Source organism: Trachurus japonicus, chromosome 20 (genome assembly GCF_045865225.1).
Source record: "Trachurus japonicus isolate A0001 chromosome 20, Traja_1.0".
Taxonomy (NCBI): Eukaryota; Metazoa; Chordata; class Actinopteri; order Carangiformes; family Carangidae; genus Trachurus; species Trachurus japonicus.
Genome location: NC_140926.1, coordinates 22,094,094 through 22,107,890, shown reverse-complemented (window position 1 = coordinate 22,107,890; position 13,797 = coordinate 22,094,094). Strand labels below are relative to the sequence as shown.

General features: G+C 41.1%; 1 protein-coding gene across 1 annotated transcript in view; it reads left to right on the top strand.

Moving 5' to 3' along the window:
* Positions 1-10,799: 10,799 nt before the first annotated feature.
* The window catches only part of LOC146966879 (cadherin-7-like), a 157,306-nt gene continuing 154,308 nt past the window's right edge, over positions 10,800-13,797 (top strand). Inside the window, exon 1 of the mRNA XM_085762609.1 lies at positions 10,800-10,921. The gene's annotated coding sequence lies outside the window, so the exon portion shown is untranslated. The remainder of the gene's footprint in view (positions 10,922-13,797) is intronic.

Genomic DNA, 13,797 nt, shown 5'->3' with positions numbered 1-13,797 from the left:
AGAAATAGATGCACTGTGGTAAACAGCATGTAGAGCTGAGGAATTCATATGGAAACATAATAATCAACCTTTATGTTTGAACAAATCATCCAAAAAGCTGTTACATGATCCGGTGTGAGATTAAGTATCTGTGAGCGAAGAGAATCAAGTTCTCAATGGCTGATCGTAAAAGTATTAGCATACAAATAAAACAGCAGGTAAGATGCAACTAGAACGAGTGGTGGAAATGAGTTTCTGACCCAAAGGACCGATCAGCCATGACGTCAACACCCTCCAAAAAATAAAACACACACTCACAAAAATTTGATTAAACAATATGTGCTGATCCAGTGTCAATGCAGGAGGCTTGTTTCCATCACCTTTCCAGTTCACAATCACAGCAGAAAACCTTTGAATAACAACAAGTTGATTCTAAAGTATCTCCTTCAAAAGTCCTAGAGTCTGGTTCACTTTTATAACCAAAATTACTAAGTTTTTTTTTTTGTTTTTTTTTAATTATTCCTCTTTACGGGTACATCTAATGGAGTTTCTACAATTAAATTGCTGAGATTTGCTCTGAAGAAAAAAGAAATTCAATAGCAAGTATGGCTGTCTCCCAACACAAATGCTGTAACGGCACATTCTCTACTAAGATTAAGCCAAGTGAGTAATTTGTTGGTGTTTTGATTGCCTGAGTGAAGAAGCAGTTTGTGTGGCCCGTGTGAATTTCAGCTCCTTGCAGGTCCCATTGGGTTTTGTCACAATCTTGGACACACCCCAGACCTGGAGCAGTCCAAAGAGTCCCAAAAATCCCAAATCTATGCAGTTTACCAAGCGGCAGATTCTAACATTTGAGAAGCAGGAATGGCATCTGTCGATTAGTTGATTAGCATTTTCAGTTCCACTTTGTGTGCCAGTGTTGCCACTGCCTCTGCATGGATCATCATAACAAAAGAGGGCAATCTGATTTGTAGATGTGCCATCATTTTTCATTATGGTGGTGCATTAAGGGCAGGAGCAGGTTGTTTTTAAAGGGAGTGACTTTGCAAAAAACAAAAAAATGATGGAGGAGCTTCACGTTGGTCTAAAAAAGTTACTATTAACTGGCTGGCTGCAGCAGATGTGGAAAAAGAGGAGTGAGAAAGGACCTGTTTTCACATGGGAAGAATAGAAAGTGTCAAAAGCAGCTTGGTGTTAAATGCAGCAGTGAGTATGTGGATTTTGATTTCAGAGGGAGGATAATTTAAGACTTGAGGCAAAATTATTGAAAGACCTTTCCATCCTTTTTATGGAAACGGGAAAGTAATCTGTAAAAATTATATATGATTCTACTGTTAGATTATAATATATGTATTCTGCAATCAATAGTAAAGAGGATGTAGTGTATATTACACTCCTCAATCAATAACGCTGGGAGGGTAAAGGAGCAGAGCAATACTCTAAGATATCATTTCTGCTTGATTTCCTAATTAATGAAATTGGGCAGAGAGAGAGAGATACCACTCACACCAGCAAAGCCACCCATATCCACTGAGTGTCCACCTTTTCTAGTTTGATAGAGCCAGAAACAAGACAGACTGCAGGAGATTGAGTGTGCTGATCCTGCGGGTCCGGCATGAAACCACAGTGAACAACAATAGCCATAATCAAAATGGAAAAAAGCAAGAACCCTTTAATTTGTGCTTGTTACCATTAGCTGTCATCATTAGGTAACCAAGGCATGCAGTTGCTTTAAATGCATGACACAAGCACTGTGCATCATCCAGTAATCTACAGCACAACTCAGCTCCCTCTCAGTGATTTGTAGAGATTATTGTAGTGCTCACATTACAGGAAGATCTACTTTCATTAGTGCCTCTGCCTGTTCTCTTTCCTCCGACTTTTTTGTCAGTCAGTTTAAGTCATGTTATGCAAAACATCTGAAGCAAAGCCAAAGAAATTAGCTTGTCCTGGCCGGCAGCCATATTGACTTGTGGGCTCCCGGTCCCAGTTGTTTTTGATGCACTATTACGCTAATATAAAAGTTGAGACACGTATCATCAAAGCGTGCGCACTCAACTTATGCTTTCTATCTGGGAGCCGATCGATGCTCATAGCCCTCCTTGAGGAAATTAGGAAGCAGTCCGGACATTGTAATGAAATCTGAGACTGAAAGTTTTATGAGACACGACGTGTGAGCAGGTGTCTATCAAAAACTGCTCAAAAGTGGAGAATCAATAGGGATATTAACGTCAAACTCACATAGATATAGACAAAAATCAATAGTGATAATCCTAATTAATAGCCCTTGAAGCTTTTCTCACACTTATATTAACAGATTTTTTTTCTTATCCCGGCGAGGGTTTCCTCGACATATTAATTGCTCGCCTAAGTGCTCTATTTTCTGAGCACTTTGATTAATCTTCTTTGTCTTTTCTGTCCATCATTATTGATTTATTAAACACGCACTTAATCTGCTTTTTAAAACCCCAGATTTAATTACATCTGCTTATGCTGTACTTTCCACCTAAGTGAGCACATTCCTGGCGCTCTCTAACCACTTGTCACCTGTCCGTGTGTGTTACAGTCTAAGGGTTTTTCTAAGTGTGAACCAAGCTGTGTGTTGCGTGTACGTACATCCTCTCGGCAAATTACCCTCCTCTGGCAGTAAGGTGCCCTGTAACGCAGCGGGTCTATCACCGCTGGTTCCTCAGTGTCATTCAAGATGTTTGAGATGTGAGGATGAGGAATCAATATCCCTGCCTGGAGTCTGTGTAGGCGTTGGCAATTAGCAGTTACAGCCATAGACCGGTGGCAGATGGATCAAACTGCAGCGGGGGGAAGGTTTCCTATTAGTTGGTAATTTGACAAATAACCATGCAAAATGTACCAGCCTCACTTTGCACTTTGCCACTTTTAATTGACAAGTGTGGAGGATCTCACAAAAGTTTTGAACTGTAAACGGAGGGACTGAAGTCTGAAGTTTGGTGATATATTTTTAATATTTGGAAAACACCACAAGTTGTGCCTGTGTAGCCACAGCCCAGTCACTCAATCCTTTGTGACACAGAGCTCTACTGTCAATAAGCAACACCAATGAACACGCAATGAAAAGCCATTGCAGTTTATTTTAAGTCAGTCTTATACATACACTATCTTCCATGCTTCAGTTGCTTCTAGTGAAAGTAAAAGTCTTACTATTGCAAACTGGTCCACACCATCCAACCATCATTTGCATGAAAACATTATAAGGTAAAAAAAATTACACATTTATATAATTAGGAATTATAATGATGATGGGTTGTGTGCAAACAGGTTGGTAACCACTGCACCAGAGCATCAAATGTAGATTAATCCATGGCTGTAAATAGTGCCAAACAAAGCCACTATTTCCTCCTGTTGAGCAATGCTAATGCACCTGTTTTCATAAATGATGTAGCCTTTTATAAAAACTCAAGGGTACAATCAGTGTATAGATGTGAAATGTACTAGGCTAGGTATGGAGCTTTTTGGAAGAATGTTTCAGACATAAAACTTTCTTGAAGAATACAGAAAAATGGCAAAACATGTTGTTTTTCGGAGGGGGGGTTGTCAATATTTCCAGTGAAAAGCTCACAGGCAAGGTCGGCAGATGTCCTCTGATTTCAAAATAAAACGGTCAGTCGGTTTCAGATTTTTAATCTCGCCAACAACAAACAACGCAATGATAGATATTCTGGGTCAGGGTACAGGTTTACCTTTGTTAGTTTGTCTATACAAACAAACCTCGCTGCAAAACATAAACCTTCTTCTCATGGATCTATGCAACATTGCACAATATTCACATCCAATAAGCCGGAGCTCTTCTGACATTCTCAAAACAGGGCAGCCATTCATTCATCCATTCATCTTGTGTGTGTGTGTGTGTGTGTGTGTGTGGTCCACAAGGCCACCGGCTAGACTGTGTCACCTTGTGTCACCCATATGTCTGAAAACAGTCAGCACCCACCCACCCCCTTTACCCCCGACTCCGAAGAGAGAGAGGAGACACAACAGGAGGTAGTTAGTAAGGGGGGGGGGTTATTACGTGCGGGGAGTGACCACGACTCGGCAGCAGGGCGACCCCAAAAGGCAAAGCATTCATGCATTTGAATAATCTATTGCACCAACTCACACATTTGCATATCTGGGCACTTCCAAGTCACTGGGGCATAATGATTCACTTCCCTCTGCCAGAATGTGCTGGTACTAGTATGAAACAGGATGGATATTAAGCTTGTTTGAATTCAAGTTCCCTCATGAATCTTTAAGGCTGCTGTGTAATAAAGGGGAAAAAAACGAAAGAAAAAACAGAAAGCGACGCCATCAGACTGTGGAATTACTTTTCTATTTCATTCTCAGACATCAGTGACTGCAGGGAAGTTTTGTCCACCAGGAGATACCTGACAGGGTTCTAAATTGTGAAGAAGACTGACATAAGTGTGAATTTAACAATTGCCTGTTAGAGTGTAAAGAGAAGTTGTGTGGTGTGCAGTGAAGCGGGCCCTCCATGCTCTCTGCCTCTTACCCTCCTCTAATGGATCCTGTAATGGATACAGGCTCTGAAGGATTTAAGGATAGCCGGCCTACTCACCTGTTAAAACAGAGCTTGTACCAAAGTCTATCCTCTGGCAAACTTTGACAAAAACATGACTTTTCTGCTGCAAGCAAATGGTCTTAAGGTTGTTATTCAGTCTTGTACACATGCATAGGCGCACAATGAAAAAGTAATTAAATCTGTATTCTGACCTTTTGTGATGTTTTGACAGCTCTCTGCTGTGTATTCAACACATTTTTTTTAATGAATGTGGAGTGTTTGAGCGCTGATATCCACCAGTGCGCTGTACTGAATCAACAGAAAGCAACGGGGAACACTGTGTAGTCATGCACTCACCAGTGAGGTTATTGTTAGGATTGTCTAGGAAAAAGAAGAAGAGCACAGAGGAGCTGGAGGAATGAAAGATGTTAGTCTGCCAGTTTGTCACAAAAGCAGTGTGCTCCTGTGTGATAGACTGGCAGACCGTGCTAGCTCAGTATCCTTAGGGACACGCAGGCTACTGTTATAGAGTCACATTTTTTGAGAAGCTCCTCTCATTTTCTGAAGCAGAGAGAGAGAGAGTGAAAGACGGAGGTGGAGAGAAAAGCCAGTGGTTCGGTGTCTCGGAGCAGACATGGTTAAGTCTTGTTAGGCTGCCTGTGTCTGTGAAGGTTTATAGCCTGTGTCGAGCAGAAAGTCCACAATCAACTATCATGACACGGAGGATAACAAAAATGAAATCACTGGATGGATCCTTTCCTTTCAGCAGCGTTTTGAGTGCGTGTGTGTGAAGAGCTGCCCAAAACTTTTGTATGACATCGAGCAAAGCATCGGGACAGTGCTGGAGGTGAGATTAGGGAGCTGGGCATCCACGTTTTTCGCTTGACACCGTGGGTAGTCGAATCAATTCCAGCCAAGTTAAGTTTATTTATACAGACAAAAGATTGTCCCAGCGGGCTTTCCAATCTCTATAGCAGAGAAAACCCTCCGTCCTGGCTTGAGTTCAGCGACAGAAAAACCATCTTCCAGTCTGGACAGACATGCAATGTGTTTTTTTTTTTTCCTACTGTCTGTGTTTCATTGTCCAGTTGTTTAATGTAGCCACAATTTATATTTTATTTTTATATATTATATTTACTGGGCTTAATTGTTTAATTAATTAGTTGAACTGGTCTGAGTCTCAGGGCCACCATATAGTCGGATAGCCTCGTAAACCAGCCGCTCCCGGAAATGCAATTCATTTCATTTCGATGGAGAGTCTGGCCTCATCCCCGTTGTAAGCGTTTGGCCTGAAACCCTCAGAAGGCCGAGCCAATCAGCGTCGCCGCTGTGATTGACACAGCACGTTGGCCAATCAGGGACCGACTTGCTGATTGGCTGAATGGGGTTGTCTGTCAACGCTACTATTCCCGCCCAGCTCCCACCCACTCCAAACGCTTACAGGGGGAATGAGGCCAGACTCTCCCTCAGAAATGAAATGAAATGAATTGCATTTCCGGGAGCGGCTGGTTTACGAGGCTAATAGTCGGACTGCACTCCATCCAAAACACATTGCCCTGAATCCATCAAATAACTACTGTAGTGTACACCTAGTTTAGTTGTTGCCAGCCAATCATATTTGTGGTGTGACATTTTAAAAGTACATGACCGCTTCCTGTTCCTTTAGTCCTGAAGAAGATCTGAAAATTTAAACGTTGACCCTCCACTCTTAATACATTTTTGGGGAACATTTACTGGTGTCACCATTTTTTCCTCTTTTTTGGCTCAATGTGTTTGTTTTTTATTAGAGCAGTAGAAATAGTAGAATTAAAATAAATACACATCTTTAAAACATGTAAACTCGAAAGTAACATATAAGTGTAAAAAGCTAGAATCACAAAGGTTTAACAGGCTTCGATAAAAAAACAAAAACACAAACATAACACAACATTTTTATAAAAGCATCACAGTTCAACCCTCTTTAACATCATATCCCAGTATCTCTTGAGAGATGGATGGTCAGGGTGGTAGGAGGTCGTGTAGCCTGTAGTCAGAAGACTGGACTTTGCATATATTTGCATTAATGATATTCCAGTTGCCTTACCCCAACCATACCTTGGCAGAGCCACAATCTAACCCTGATCTTAACCATACTCTCAAACCGCCACGCACGTATTACAGAAACTGTTGGGAGATCAAGGTTATGCAGAATCATCCGATGTCGACGTTCTCATGTGATAATGTCGGCCTCCGCTCCTTCAGCCTTTTTCTGCATGATTTTTTAGAATCTGGCTGCAGGGATTTGCTCCTGTTCGCACACAGGAGAATTAGTGAGGTCGACCGCCGAGTTCAGAGGTCAGCGATCAAGCCTGGTTTAAAATCTGCGTTCCACTTTATCCCAAAGGTGTTTGGTGGTTTTGAGGTCGAGGCTCTGTGCATACCAGAAGTTATGAGTGGTGAAGAAATTAATTAATCTGTATTATATACTGTCACATTAAGATGGGCCTTAATTGGGGTTACAGGGCCCAAACCATTAAACACCAATACACATATACTTTATACACATTCAAGACTGAAAAATGTAAATATTTTATTTCCCAGTAGCCTATGTATGGAATGCAGGATGATGACCTTTGAGCCTGTACTCAAAAATTATAGGTATAGGTACATCAAGCATGGTGGAAAACATACTGACTCACTCACATATTTGTTTCAGTAATATGACAAACCTCCGTTGTAAATGTCACATTAATACAAGCCACAGTTGCCAGGATATGATATAACATTGTTTAGATGCAGGAAGTCGTTCTTCTTTAAACACCTTTCACCATAAAATCTTTATTGTGTCAGTTATGCTGTTCAATGCAGGACTAAATAGACACAATGTAGCAATTACGGCAAATCAATTTTATGGGGAATGTGTGAAAGTGATGGTGTACAATATCCACATCATTAAAATCTTTCAAAAAACATAGGAATAGATGGATCTTACCTAAAAAATCACTTTACTCTGGTACCTCATGCAGTCATTAAACTGACTATTATTCTTGGTTGTAAATATTATTTAACAGTATTTCCAGTTGTATTGCTTCAAATGGAGGGAAAATAAACCTATAAGGAAACAAATAATATAATGAAAAACAACTAAAAGAAGAAAAAATAAACACTTGTCATTTCTTGTAAAGCTGTTCACACTCTTCGCCCACACAACACTGCTGTATAGCTTCACAGTTTCAGTATCTGTTAAAGAAAAGAAAAAACACAGTTGCAGTAAAACATGATGGGTACAGACTAAATGTCCATGGCAGAGGTCAACTGGAGAGCCAACAGGAGCAGGATGGTGCCCCACTAAACAGCTAATTTCCACTCAGTGCCCTGTTACTGTTGCCTGGATACTGTGTGATTCTAATTAACAGATTTGTGATTCACATGTTCTCGTGTTAACCTCGGTTTCCCACACTTGCTATGCTATTTCAGTTTATGAGCCCCATTCTCCGTCTTGATGGACACTAAACTATAGATAAAAATCAGTTCAATCTCAAATCATTGTATAATTTATACTGGAAAACAATCATGTGAATAAAACTCAGTTTGTGGGTGGATCTGTATTTAAGGGTCATGGACTAACAACATCTCTGTAAATACCTATCTCTTGCTTGTTATTTTTCATATTATAGCATCAAATTATTAAATAAAATTGCAGTGTTGCGTTATTTCCCCACTTTTTTTTTGCAAACACTAAAACTCCTTTATATTTCCTGAAAGCCTGAATGGTACCCCTGGGACCTGAGCTCTTTCAGCGATTAGAATGGCTGAACTCTCCCAGAATCTGCTCTTTGAATTAAGTCCCCCTCCCCTTTCCTGAAGGCCTCTCACTAGGCTGATCTTGCAGGCTAATTGGCCTCTGGGTTGATGTGCAGTGTTTACCAGCGGTCCACTGGGAGCTGAATGAACCGGTTGAGGGGAAGGGGTGCTGCAGATCCCCTACCATCAGCGCCGGCTCATGGCATGGACCGCTAGTCCTTATAACTGTCCCCCTCAGCATGTGGTCAGGACCCAAGCTTTAGACTTGAGATAAACTAGAAATTCTTCTGAGTTCATGTTGGGCTATATGTGAACAACACAGAGCCTGGGAAATTGAGAAAAGTGAAGAGGAAACGTACTGGGTTGCTCCTGTCCATGTTGCGATACACGCTCTTTCAGAGAAACATGAAGCCCAAACCCCCACGCACATTCTTGAACAAGGTTGTCTTTTCTGTCTATCAGAGGTGATGAAACAAAATTGTTCTCTGTACTGTACAGTACATGAGAACCTGATGGTCAAGTTAAAGGGATATGCCAACATTTTTTTTCGTGTCTTGCCTCACTTCCGAGTCCATGACCAGCAGATAGACACCATCCTTTCGACTGTGTGTGCAGTAACAAGGGAGATAGAGCCGTATCGCCCGTAATTAGCTTAGCTCAAACGCTGGAAGTGTATAGGTAGTGTTAGCCTGCCTCCTCCTCAAGCCGAAATCAGCAGTCAGAAGCTGATTTCATTTTAGCTCTAAACTCTGTAAATATATCACTTTATCGACATTTCAAACATTTGTAGGCGAGAAAGTAGCCGTTTAGATCAGCAGTGTGTTGTTAATTTGTCTAAATACCAGCTGTTTACAATTTTGTTCGGACAAATTTGGCGCTATTCAAGCTAGCCGTTGTGACCAACACTTCCAGTTACTTCCGGTTACTTTCACAAAATAAAACACCTGTTGCACTTTACATAGCCTACAGAAAACCATGACGATAGAATTTGTGCTTTTACTTTGAAATAGGAAGCTAACCTACCCTCGATGTAGCTAGCTTGAACCGGTTACACCCCGCCTTTCCGACAATAGACTTCCATTCATCGTAATAGCGGGGTTTTCTATTTTTTCTAAAGACCCCGCTACTCCGAAATGGCTATTGGGGGAAACCCCCAGTGCGCAGTGCGCATTGATCCTTTTTTCCTTTTTGGGGTCAAACGGATCATGTGCATAATTAACTGCAAAACAAGCAAATACTTCATATTAATGACATATAATGTTCATTATGCTTCTAGCCTGTCTAACCTCTACCTGGTCTTTTTACTAAACTTAACCAACTCCTTTCTTCATTGCCTAAGCCCAACCAAAGCATCTCCCTCAGTCAGCTGTCAGCGCGAGCGGCGGCTGCAGCAGCCTCGCGCCCGTGTGAGCTCAAGCCGGCTTCAGCCGTGCTCGAGCGGAGCAGGGGGGGAGAAAAAGAAAAAAAGTGTATTTCTATTTCTGTGTGGAGATCTCCAACAACGGAGTCGGGGAGAAAGCAAGTGGGACAGATCTGCCCAGTCCCTGAGCAGCGCACGTTTCACAGACAAGCCACAAAGCAGAATGTAAACAACGTCACGCGGTTCAGCACCTTGGACATTGGACAGCTGCGGGGGGAGGGTGTCGGAGTAGCGGTGTTTCGAAATGGGGGTATTTCGGAACAGCGGGGTGTCGAAGTGGAGGTGTGTCGGAATGGAGAGCTGTCCCGCTTGAACCAAAATAAACAGTTGTTGCTTGAACCCTCTGTTTTGACCGATCTCAGCTTGTCAACATGTTAGTAAAATATGTTTTTAAATGACTTTTTCTTGTTGTATCAGCCAACATTAGTTATCACTTATTAGCACATTGACAGAGCTAGATAGTAAGTCAAAGTCTGATTGCCTCCCCTCTTCCCAATGTCTCTTCTCATTAGGGTTCTAATTACTGAGCTAGTAGTAGCTACATACATTAAGGTGACTTTGTGTGTTTTTCTTGTGCAATGTAAGGATCTAAAGATGCGTGCAAAGATGAAGGCAGAAGAATAATGATTTATTTTTCAAATCAAGTTGTCACGTCAGTGGAGTTATGGTGACACGGCTTTGGTCTCTGGAAGAAAACAGCAGGCTAATTTTAAATCTCTGATTGCACTCATTCAATTTTATAGTGGCACATTAATTTTGTTTTTTTCTTTAGCGTAATGCAGATGTTCGGTTATGTAACTCAAAGCTATTTGTTTGAGGTTAAAACTATGGAAGTTTTTTTTCACATCAGTGTTAATGAGGATGCAGGTAACACTGCAGGTCAGCAGGCAGATTGAATTAGTTATAATTCTGGACTCATCTTATTAGAAGGAAGTTGTTTATTGATGCAAAGGGTAAATTGTGTTTGTGGAAGCTTTTCCAGCATAGAGAAATTATACGAAAAATAAACACTGAAAAAGAAAAAGTCTGATAAAGCCTGAAATGTTTGTCTTGTTAAGGCAGCTGCCGTTTTGTATTTCATAGGTTGTTGATGAGGAGGCATGGACCAAAGAAGAGCAGAAAGAAGAGAAGAGGAAGAGGATGTGGGCGCAGGAGGAGGAGATGGTGAGAGAGTGGATGAGGAAAGAATCCAGCAAATACACAAGGTAAGTTCACCCAGTGACACCACTGTAGAGTAGTTAATGAGTAGGGTTGAGTTGGACAATGCGCAGCAGCCCAAGATCTGTCTCCCAATGAAATAAGAAGAGAATTTAAGTTTGTGTCATTCTGTAACGGTCAGAAAAAAGTATTATTGTTTGACTCTATGGAGTGTGAATGCTGTTGAATATTGTACACTGGATTCAAGAGTGTGTTGCGTGGTGCAGTGCATGTTATTATTTGCATGTGGGGGTGTATAAAATGTTATTAATTATGATTTTTATGTCGTGGAGACTCAAATGGGTGCTGCTAACTGACTGTTCAATCAAGAGAAATTTTTTGTGGAGCACGCTTCATACAGAAAGGTAAATCACATGGCTTTTTATAACATATTTAGAGCATTTAATAATAGAAAATACAGCTTAATGCTTGCTCTCTGAACATTAGTAACAAAGTACATGTTTTGGCGAAAAATAGGATCACATAGTTTATTCAAGAAATGTAATTGTACCAAAAAAGCCTTGAAGATGGAGTACTTTGCACTCTGTATACAATACTATCAACAGAAGAAGGTTGAATAAATCTAAGAGCTGCACAGTGGTGTTTAACGCTGCAAGTCCTTCTCCCAAATATCTAGATGACAGTGTCGTGCTGATAAGAATGTAGATGTGTTTACCTGAACCTTCAGTTGTCGTGCTCTCAGAGGAATGAGCTTCAAGGGGCCTTTTGTAAGTTTCCTTTGCCACTGAACCTGTTTTCTTGCCAGGAGTAGGTGGTGGTGTAAATTGTCACTTGACAAGAGGTTAATACGCCCTCTGAGCAGCTCTGTGTCCTCGGGGCAGATTGGAAGGCACTGCAGGTCGCTATTGGAATAACATGGGCCAGGGTTAGCTGGTTAGCATGCTAACTTCAGTAGAAAGAACTTCAGTAGAAAGAAAAAACTTGATTTAGACAAAAGTGAAAACTTCTGTTGCTTTTCGACACTGGAGACAGCTCTGAATGACGAAAGGAGTGGAGTTTGAGACTGAAAATGTTTCTCCTAGACTGTTATAAACAGGTGGTAATACTAACGCTAGCTATATAGCAATAGCTGAACTTGCAAATGGAAGTTTAAGGAGAAGAATCATTAGTGGTTTGTGCCTTGGCCTTCGGGATTGTCATTCAAGCTACATACATGAAACTATGCTATTGTTTTAAAGCCCCTACAAAGAACTGTCATTTTGTGTTGATTTTGGTGACCCCTGTGGACAAAAGCGGTAGTGATTTGCTGGAATGAAGACGGCATTTCCCATGAGCTCTAGCTCGTATTGTCGCAAAGGTGCTTATCTGGCTCGTGTGTGCCATCTCTGGTCTGAGTGCTGTAAATCGTTTTGTCCGGTGGACCGACCTGACCACTACCTCCCAAAGGTGATGAGTTACACTATTTAGAAATAGCTTATCTACCCACCGATGGCCTCATATGCTGTTGTAGGTCATACAGAGACATCAACACAAACCACGGACTTTTGAATATCCAGTTACAGTAAACATTCTTTGTAGGGGGCTTTAAATGGACAACGAGGAGTTTGTATCTGGTTATAAAAAAGTCTCACGTTAATGTGGATGAATCTACGTTACCCACACTTGTTAATGGTTCCATTTTCGATAAATATATCGTTTTGTCTCTATCGTTATTTTGTTATTTTAATTAATGGTGGAAGTGCTGGGTGAGCCGACCAGCGTTACTTTCGGTTTTGCAGACGCTGCCCGGCGAGTCATGAGAATAACACCGCCGAATCGCCGTTTATGGTCGGAACTACGACGGTATCTGATCGTCTTCGAACCTCTGACTTTTATTGTTGATGAATGAAAACATTCTTGGCAAGACGTCCGTCTTGCGCCGGTCCAAGAATTTCCCCGTGCGCGCGGAGGCTCATGGTAAATGTAGTATGAGAACACTTAGCTTTCCAAAACTCCTCGTTGTCCCTTTAAGTTGTTAGGTGTTTGTGCAAAAAAAATGATACAGTTAACACTGTCCTGAAAAGATTCTTGAGGATAATTAAAGGAACTATATGTAAGAAATGTATGGCAAGTAATACATTGCCATTTGACAATAAGGTGTCACCTGGTCTGGTGTCTCTGGTGTCACCTTTAAGTAAAAAATAAGCTACATTTTGGAGCTTGAAATACAACGTTGTCAGTTGGAAAGCATCAGGTATCTGTCAGTAAGGTTATTAAGCAGTTCTGTTACATTATCATTATTATGGACAGAACAACAACCAGCTTGAGTATAATTAATTTCAATTTTGTTATACAAATAGTTTTGTTGGTTAAGATTTATATCACAGTTCAAATCATTTAAACATGAACAAATACCCAATTCACATTTGAAAGCTATACCCACAATCTAATCAATACTTTCTACCATCAGTGTCAAACCACGGCTTGTTTATATCACAAGCTTGTACAGAAAATGGATTTCCCCACACTTTTTGAGTATGGAGCATGTATCTTAATTTTGAGACAATGAGCTCATTTCAGAAAATTTGGGTAGACCAGACTCCAATTAAAACTAATGTATTCTGATCACTGTTCGCTGTTTATTTTTCAACTTCTCAGGATGGGGAGGAAATCTTCATCTGCTACATTATGCTCCCCTCTCTCTTCAGACTGGTTCCGAGTGCAGCTAGATTGTTAGTAGTTATACGAATGCGACATACTGCGGGAGAGCTGTTGCCTCCAAAACGCTTCACAGTCGCGTTGTCCGTAAATTAAGTAGCTACTCTTGGTTTCAAACAGGCATTTGTTTCAATTATCTAGATAGAGCGAGAAGCTGTGCATCTCTGTGGCTTCCGTGAATCTTTTCTGATTGCATGGGAAGCCAGATGGGAAGCGCAGCAAGCAG